This window comes from Nomascus leucogenys, chromosome 3 (genome assembly GCF_006542625.1).
Source record: "Nomascus leucogenys isolate Asia chromosome 3, Asia_NLE_v1, whole genome shotgun sequence".
In the NCBI taxonomy this organism is placed as follows: Eukaryota; Metazoa; Chordata; class Mammalia; order Primates; family Hylobatidae; genus Nomascus; species Nomascus leucogenys.
Window position 1 is genome coordinate 118,461,103 of NC_044383.1, and position 7,675 is coordinate 118,468,777.

Below are 7,675 nucleotides of genomic sequence, written 5' to 3' on the forward strand. Positions count from 1 at the left end.
GGGAAGAAGACAAGAGAATTAACTTCCCTGAGGACAGAGGGCAGATCTGGGGAATCTATCTCTCTATGCACAGTGAGTTGCTGAATGAATGAAAACAAGTAGTACTTTATGAACATTGACATAGAAAAAGCCCTCAAGTATCTTGAGGAAAAAGAGGAGTGGTGGAAATAGGCAATATATTTTAGTTCAAAGGGCCTACGATTTGAAGTGACAAGATCCATATTCAAATTCCTGCTCTGCAGTTAATTGCTTCTTTACCCATTATGAGCCTTATTTTATGCAGTAGTAAAATTAGAGAATATCTTGGTGTTCTTCCTACTCCACTGTGCCAGCAGACAGCTGCCCTTAGTTAACTAAGATATGTCATCAAAAGAGATGGATGATTTAAGAGAAGAGAGCCAAACGTGCTCACAGGGGTTTAGCTGTGAAGTGGGGATGTTGGTATTAATGTCTGTTATGGGTTGAATTGTGTCCCCCAGAATTCTTATGTTAGATTCCTAATCCTCTGTATTGTGACGTTATTTGGAGAGAGGGTCTTTATAGAAGTAATTAATTCAAAATGAGGTCAGAAACCTTTTAGCATTCTTGTGAGATGTAGAGATAATTTATCTCAACATATCTTGGCACCTACAAGTACTTCCCACATTGGTAGCTGTGTTGTTTTGTTATTGCAATTATTGTTTTACATTCTCAACAAGTAATATAAAGCTTGGCACAGAGTTGCTGCTCAATGAAAGTTTAACTATGGGAAGCTTCTGCTTTCTCATGGTTTCTATCAAGTAGTATTGGTCTACTGAATACTATATTTTAATGTTTCATTATAAGACACTGTCATACACAAAACAATGCCTCCCCCCAAAGATTTCCATGTCCTAATCCCCAGAACGTGTGAATATGCTACTTTATATGGCAAAAAGAACTTTACAAATATGATTAAGTTAAGGATCTTGAGTGGGAGATTATCCTGGTGGGCCCACTGTAATCACAAGAATTAACATAAGAAGGAGATGTGAGAGTCAAAGTCAGAGAGAGGAGAATGGCAGAGGCAGAGGCTGGAGTAATGTGCTTCAAAGTGGAGCAAGGAGGCATGAGCCAAGGAATGCAGGAGGCTTCTGGAAGGTGGAAAAGGCAAGGAAATAGATTGTCCTCTACAGATTCCAGACTCTAGAGCTTCCAGAAGGAACCAAGCTCTGCCAACACCTTAGTTTTAGCCAAGAAGACCTATTTCAGGCTTTTGAGCTCCAGAACTTTAAGATAGTAAACCTGTATTGTTTTAAGCCATGAAAGTTCATGGTAATTTGTTACAGCAACAATAGGAAACTAGTCCAACCCCTTAAATGACTTCAAAGATCTCTGTCTAAAAGCAATTAACTGGAAGCTTTCCAGGTGCTGAGAAATGTTTTTCTGTGAAACTAGGCATCTTAACCTCCAAATCCAGAGATCACTGGGAGTGCTAAGTTATGTAATGCATGCAAATAAAAAAGAAATTTGCTGCCTGGTATATAATAGATGTCTAATAGTGGTCATTTTAGTTATCATCATAAATCTGCTAATATCCCAGTAAGTGACTTCACTATGGAAGATAAAAACCAGCCAAAATTGTGGCTAATTTTTGAGATTGTCCAGCTACAGTCCACTGCTAGTTTCTCAAGCACATTGATCCAGTGTGAAAAGCCTACCCCAGGGGAAATTAATGGTTCTGCATCTGCACTCCATGGTACATCTTCATCCTCTAATCATTTTGCTTTTTGTAATTCCATCTAATACAGCTTGGTTTGGCATGACAGAAGACTAGAGATAATACTGAAAGAAGAGAGATGCTGTTCCAGAGCACAGAGGACAAGAGGCAAGACAATTCATGGATGGTACCAGTGACGGCAGAGTAGCCAATGAGAGGGAAGAAAGCTCTATGTAGGCAGTTCAGTAGCGAAGTTCTGAGGGGACCAGGAGAACGTGTTCAAAGTCCATAGTGATTATTTTGGTAGATTCTTATAGAGTCGGCTATCAGTAACATTTTATCACCAGCTTGTTGAATAAGGAGACTCAGACCCAACTAACAAACAGTGGAGTAGGAAGAATACCAAGAGAGTGTGGTATCCTGGAACCCACGTGAAGTAGGTGTGAAAGAGACGATCCACCATGTCAGATGCTGGTGATAGGTCTCATGAGCAGCCCGCGTGGCAGCCTGAGATTTATAGTTGCCACACTGGAGTAAACCCAATTCTTATTTCATGTAAGTACCAATTTTATATCCAGACAGTGCTGGGTATTTAGGTATTACACATATTCTAGCACATAAGTTATTCTCTTTTTCGTAATATTTTCTCTCTCCTAATTGTGAGGGGGGCGGCAATGTACCAAACTTTTTCTTTCACCTGTAGTATTAATTCATCCCCACTCTATTACTCCTCACATCCATGATACATTCTATACCCAAGTTCCTATGCACACTTTGCTTTTTCCAAATAATACCCCCACGTACTTTTCAATCTTGTGTCCCCTTTCTGGCTAGCCATCCTTTAACCAACCTCAGGTGTCTCTCCCCTACCAGATTAGCCCTCTTTCTTCTTTATTTTTGGCTAGCATTTATCAAGGGCAACTGTCTGCTGGCACTGGACTACTGTTTTCCACACATGACCTCAAGTAATACTCAAAACAACCCAAGTAGGAAAGTCCTGCTATTATTCCCATTTTACAGAAAAGGCACAAAGAGATAAATAATTTGCCCAAGGCTCACTAACTAATAAACAGTAGAGCTTGGCTTGCAGTGCAGGTCTGTCGAATGATTCCAGAGCTAGGAATCTTAACATCTATACCACCTTCCCCAACCATTGCTCCATCCTTTCCCCTCTCTCCCTCTCCACACCCCGCCCAGAGGGTAACACACTTCCCTCTGTGCACCTACAGCCCTTCCTTCCTGGCACTATTGTGCTTCTATAGCACTTTCCATGTTGTTTGTTAGACGGTTTTATGTCTGCCTCCTTGTTAGAATCTGAGTTGCTTGAGATCCATCTTTTCTCTTTTCCTCAATAGTATATTCTCTGTGCATGGCATAGGGATGGATACGTACTAGGTTCTTAGTGTTTGTTGACATAGATCTCTTCTCCAGAGCAAAAAGGCTTACTATGTATTCTAGGCATAATATTCAGCTTAATAGCAAGGTGGTCTCATCATATACAAATGAATACAGTAATAAGCGGTTTCTGCTCATTCTAGTTTTACTGTGGAGGCTCCCTGGGATGACATCATTTAACTGTTGTTTTTAAAGCTGGATAAGGTTATTATGAAAAAAAAAGCAGGATAAAACTGATTTTAGCTGACGTTTTGATGCAATTGATGCTATCAGTAAAGAAGTGCTAATTTTACAAAACTGAGAGTACAGAATAAATATGTGAGATAAGGCAGGATGCTCAGGGGATGTCTTCCAGGTTTTGATTCCTATGCAGCAGCAGATAAACTACTAAAATCAACAGTTCTATTGAACAGAGGGCTGTTTTTAAAGTAAAAAAGGCTGTTAGGAGGGCTGTTTTTAAAGTAAAGAAGGGAAAGGTGCCTATATATTTTTGTGTCTCAGGCAAGGACTTCTGGTCCATTATTTAAAGAGTCAACATTTTAGTTAAAACTTTATCAGGTGTTGGCGAGATACTTCTGGACACCTAGCCCTTAACTGAAAAATAATTTATGCACCTTTATTTGCTAATATGTGAATCATATTCAATTTTTTTACATCTATTATGGTAAAATAGGCTATGCGAAAGTTCTGTAGACAGAAAAACCAATTTCCACTGGTCCTGCTTCTAGACTGGGTCTTGTAAGCTGCACCCACCCTGAAGAGCCCCTTCCTGCTTGCAGCCCCACTCTGTGTGATGGTACTGTGTGCCCAACAGGCATCAACCCTACCCATGCGAGGCCACGGCACTCAGCATTTTTGTTTCAGGAGTCACACTATCTTACAAAAGTAGAAAAATGTATTCAACTTCAACTTTTTGGGCCCTTCAAAGAATATTGCTATGGATAGATGAGTTTTGGTTCTAAGAGGGTATTTTCCCCCCGAAGTACTACTTATCGGTTTCAAAATGATTAGCTAATTTGAACAGAGATCTTTCCATACAGCATTTTATGCTTTCTTCTTCTTGAACCAATAGTCGAAAGTGGCTTGATATTTTTTTCATGATTTATTGTCACCAGCATGAACATTTCTTAGTGAACTCTGGTGCAAGGCTATGTTTTTTCTAGGGTTCATTAAAATTAATAAGGATTTAGGCTCTTGCATTAAGTGACCCGATGTAAACTCATTCCCTGCTGTGAATATAGATGTCAATGAAAGCAGATCTGAATTTCCTTGGATTTGGAAACAACTTTTGTCTACAGTAACAACAAAGAAATTGTGTAATACAATAATAACAGGTACTTGCAGTGTACGTGCTAATTAATGGCAAATATAGTTGAGGTAAGGGTCAGTTATACCCTCCCGAGAATACTGTACTTGTTCTTTGGTGCTTTGATTTGGTGTGTATTTTATCCGCTCACACGCTGTTTTTCCCCCACCTGGTTTATAACTGTATTTCAAATACATAAGGTTGCCAAACAGATGAGTTCCTTAGTAGATTAGGTGCTGATGCAATGAGTTTGTTTATATTATGCCTGTACAATTATGTTTATCTACAGCATTCAAATGAGAGCTTGTATCATGCAGTGGATAAGAGACCAGGCCTAGCTCTTTGCAAATCCTGACTCAGCCACTTAGCAGCTGTGTGCCTTTTAGGCAAGTCGTTTAACCCTTGTATGCCATGGTTGTCTTATCTATAAAATAAAGATAATAGTAGCACCTAACTCATGGGGCTTCTGTGAAGATTAAATATGTAGAGTCCGTACAATGATGCCTAGCACACATTAAAGACTCAGCTAATGCTAGTTTTTGTTAACATTGCTTATTGCAAACAGGATTGTGAATCTCAGTGTTAAATTGAGTCACTACAGGTGCTCAATATTCATGTCCCATCTGTAATTCTGCTTCCTGCAAAGACTTTTTCCTAAACGTAATGAACCCTCTCTTTAAAATACCAGAGGAACTTTGATCTACTTCTCTTTTGGTGCTTATTTTGCTGTATCTATCACATAAGCAGTCATGAGGATACTGGCTCATTTTCCCAGTGGGAGAAAAACTCAGGAGGGGGCAAGAACTATAGTATCCATTACCCACTCCTAAAGCACTGGCACTTAAGACCAATCAGAAACTAGTATCGAACTGAGAATAAATGAATATTCATATATTAGGCAGCTCTTTCACTCAAAAGTGATACATAAATTGCTTCTTGAGGAATGCCCCTGTAATGTTAATCTCACAGAGGAGAACTTGCCCTGGGCATGCATAATGTTTACCATGAAAATAAAGTTTTCTAAGTGCTTTTTTGAACTGGCTTACTCTCAGATCTGCAAACCAGTAGAAAAACCAACCACTCCAAAGAATGTGACTTTCAGTAAGAACAGCAGGACTTTCCTTTCATGCCCAAACCTTTCTCTGGGAAAAGGAAAATCAATACCCTGAAGGGGTTTTTCCAGGTTTGTTTTCTCCAATTTTGCCCTGCTTGGGCAACACATGTTGACAGCCCAGATGGAAAACGTTGAAACACTCAATAAGGATGCTCTTCCAACTACATCAAGCTAAACCTGTGGGATATCCTTTCGATATAACTATACTTTTTCATACTCTTTCAATTCTCTCAAGTTAAGGAGAGAGAAATGTGAATTAAAGATATAATACTTGTCAGTGATAGGCAGTCTGTATGAATCATTGCTTATAGATTTTAGTCCTCGAACAGTTCACATTCTGTAAAAGTACTCATGAATTCATAACTCGAAAATGTTTCATGGCTAAAGAAGAAAAGTTGCACACTGTAGGGTGTATGTATTGTGTGGTTACTTCTAAAAATAAAAGTCATCTTTCAAGACACTTAAGAAAAACAAAAAAGGGATTCCTATCAGTTAAAGAGGAAGAGATGCCAGGAAGAGCATTGTTCTTTTGAAGAAAGGGAGGAACTCAGCCTCTGAAGAAAATACTACAAGTCCAGCCCAATTTCTTAACTTACAAACACCTCCTACCCCCAGCTCCCACCTCCACTGCACCACTTCTCTGCTTTACCTCCTCTGAGGCTGCACTTTACCCTTCTAATCTCCATTATTCCCTCCTTGCTACGAAACAACCAAGCTAAACTGGACTCTTCACACCACCTTGTGGCAACATCTAAAAACTTGGGATTTTTGTTTGTTTCTTTTACTCAGAAGTACTTCCAAAAGTCTTCATGATATGGTTTGGCTATATCTCCACTGAAAATCTCATTTTGAATTGTAATCCCCATAATCCTCATAATCCCTACGTGTCAAGGGAAAGACCAGGTGGAGGTAATCAAGTCATGGGGGCAGTGACCCCCATGCTGTTCTCGTGACAGTGAGGAATTCTCACAAGATCTGATGGCTTTATAAGTGTTTGGTAGTTCCTGCTGAGTTCATTCTAATTCCTGCCAGCTTGTGAAGAAGGTGCCTTGCTTCTCCTTTGCCTTCCACCATGATTGTAAGTTTCCTGAGGCCTCCCCAGCCATGCTGAACTGTGAGTCAGTTAAATCTCTTTCCTTTATAAATTACTCAGTCTGAGGTAGTTCTTTATAGCAGTGTGAAAATGGACTAATATACTTCATGTCGCTCTTCCTTTTCTAATTAAACAAGCTTTTTTTAAAATGGTAAATAACTAAAATTTTCCTCATCCCATTAAGTGGTTGAATATATACTATTTTGTACTTCAGTAATATGGGTTCTTGTTAAGGATGCCTTATCATCGTTGGTATTTATGTTCTTAGTTTTGTCCTACTGATTAACAATGAAATTCCGTAACATAAACTTCGTTTTTACTTCAAAAAACTTAAAACAGAATTACCATTGAATCAACAAAACAATGATAGTTTAAAATATAGACAACAATAATAATAGGAAGCACAAGGAAATTAGCTGCACTTCTGCTTTTGTACACAAAGACCTCTTCAAATAGTCTATAACAATCACAGGTCTGCTACTATTCCTCTCCCTTCCAATAAAAATCCTACACACATTTGATATCTCCCAGACCCTGCTTTGTTTCCAAAGATTCAGTAACTTGAAAAATATATGGTGTGTCCTAGCTGAACACTAAAGTCTTTGTACAAGAGCATGGGTGTATGAAGACTTATTACAGCATTTGAATCAGGTTCAAGATAAAAGGGATTTGAACAAATGGCTAAAGGCACGAAGGTGTCCATGGATAAAAAGAAGTGTAAGCTTCAGAGAAAATAACATAGATTTCTAGATTTGGAAGAAAATTTCCAAACTCTCATTTATTAGTGGAGGAGATGAAGAAACATAACAGGTTACACAAGGCTTAACGGTAGCAGTGTGGGATGAGTCAAGATCCTCTGATCTCCAGTTTATTGGACCTTCCTCCAACAGGGAAAGAGATTCTTGGCATCTTGAAATCATACCAGTGACAAGAAATAGGTCCCCTTCTAAATCTAGACTTACCTTGCTGCATTGTTCTAGGTTGTAATACACAGATTTCTGTATAGAAGGAGAAGATCTTGAAAACACAACAGTTCTAATCATAAAGGTAAATACACCAAATCACTTTGTCCAGCACTTCTAGATGACT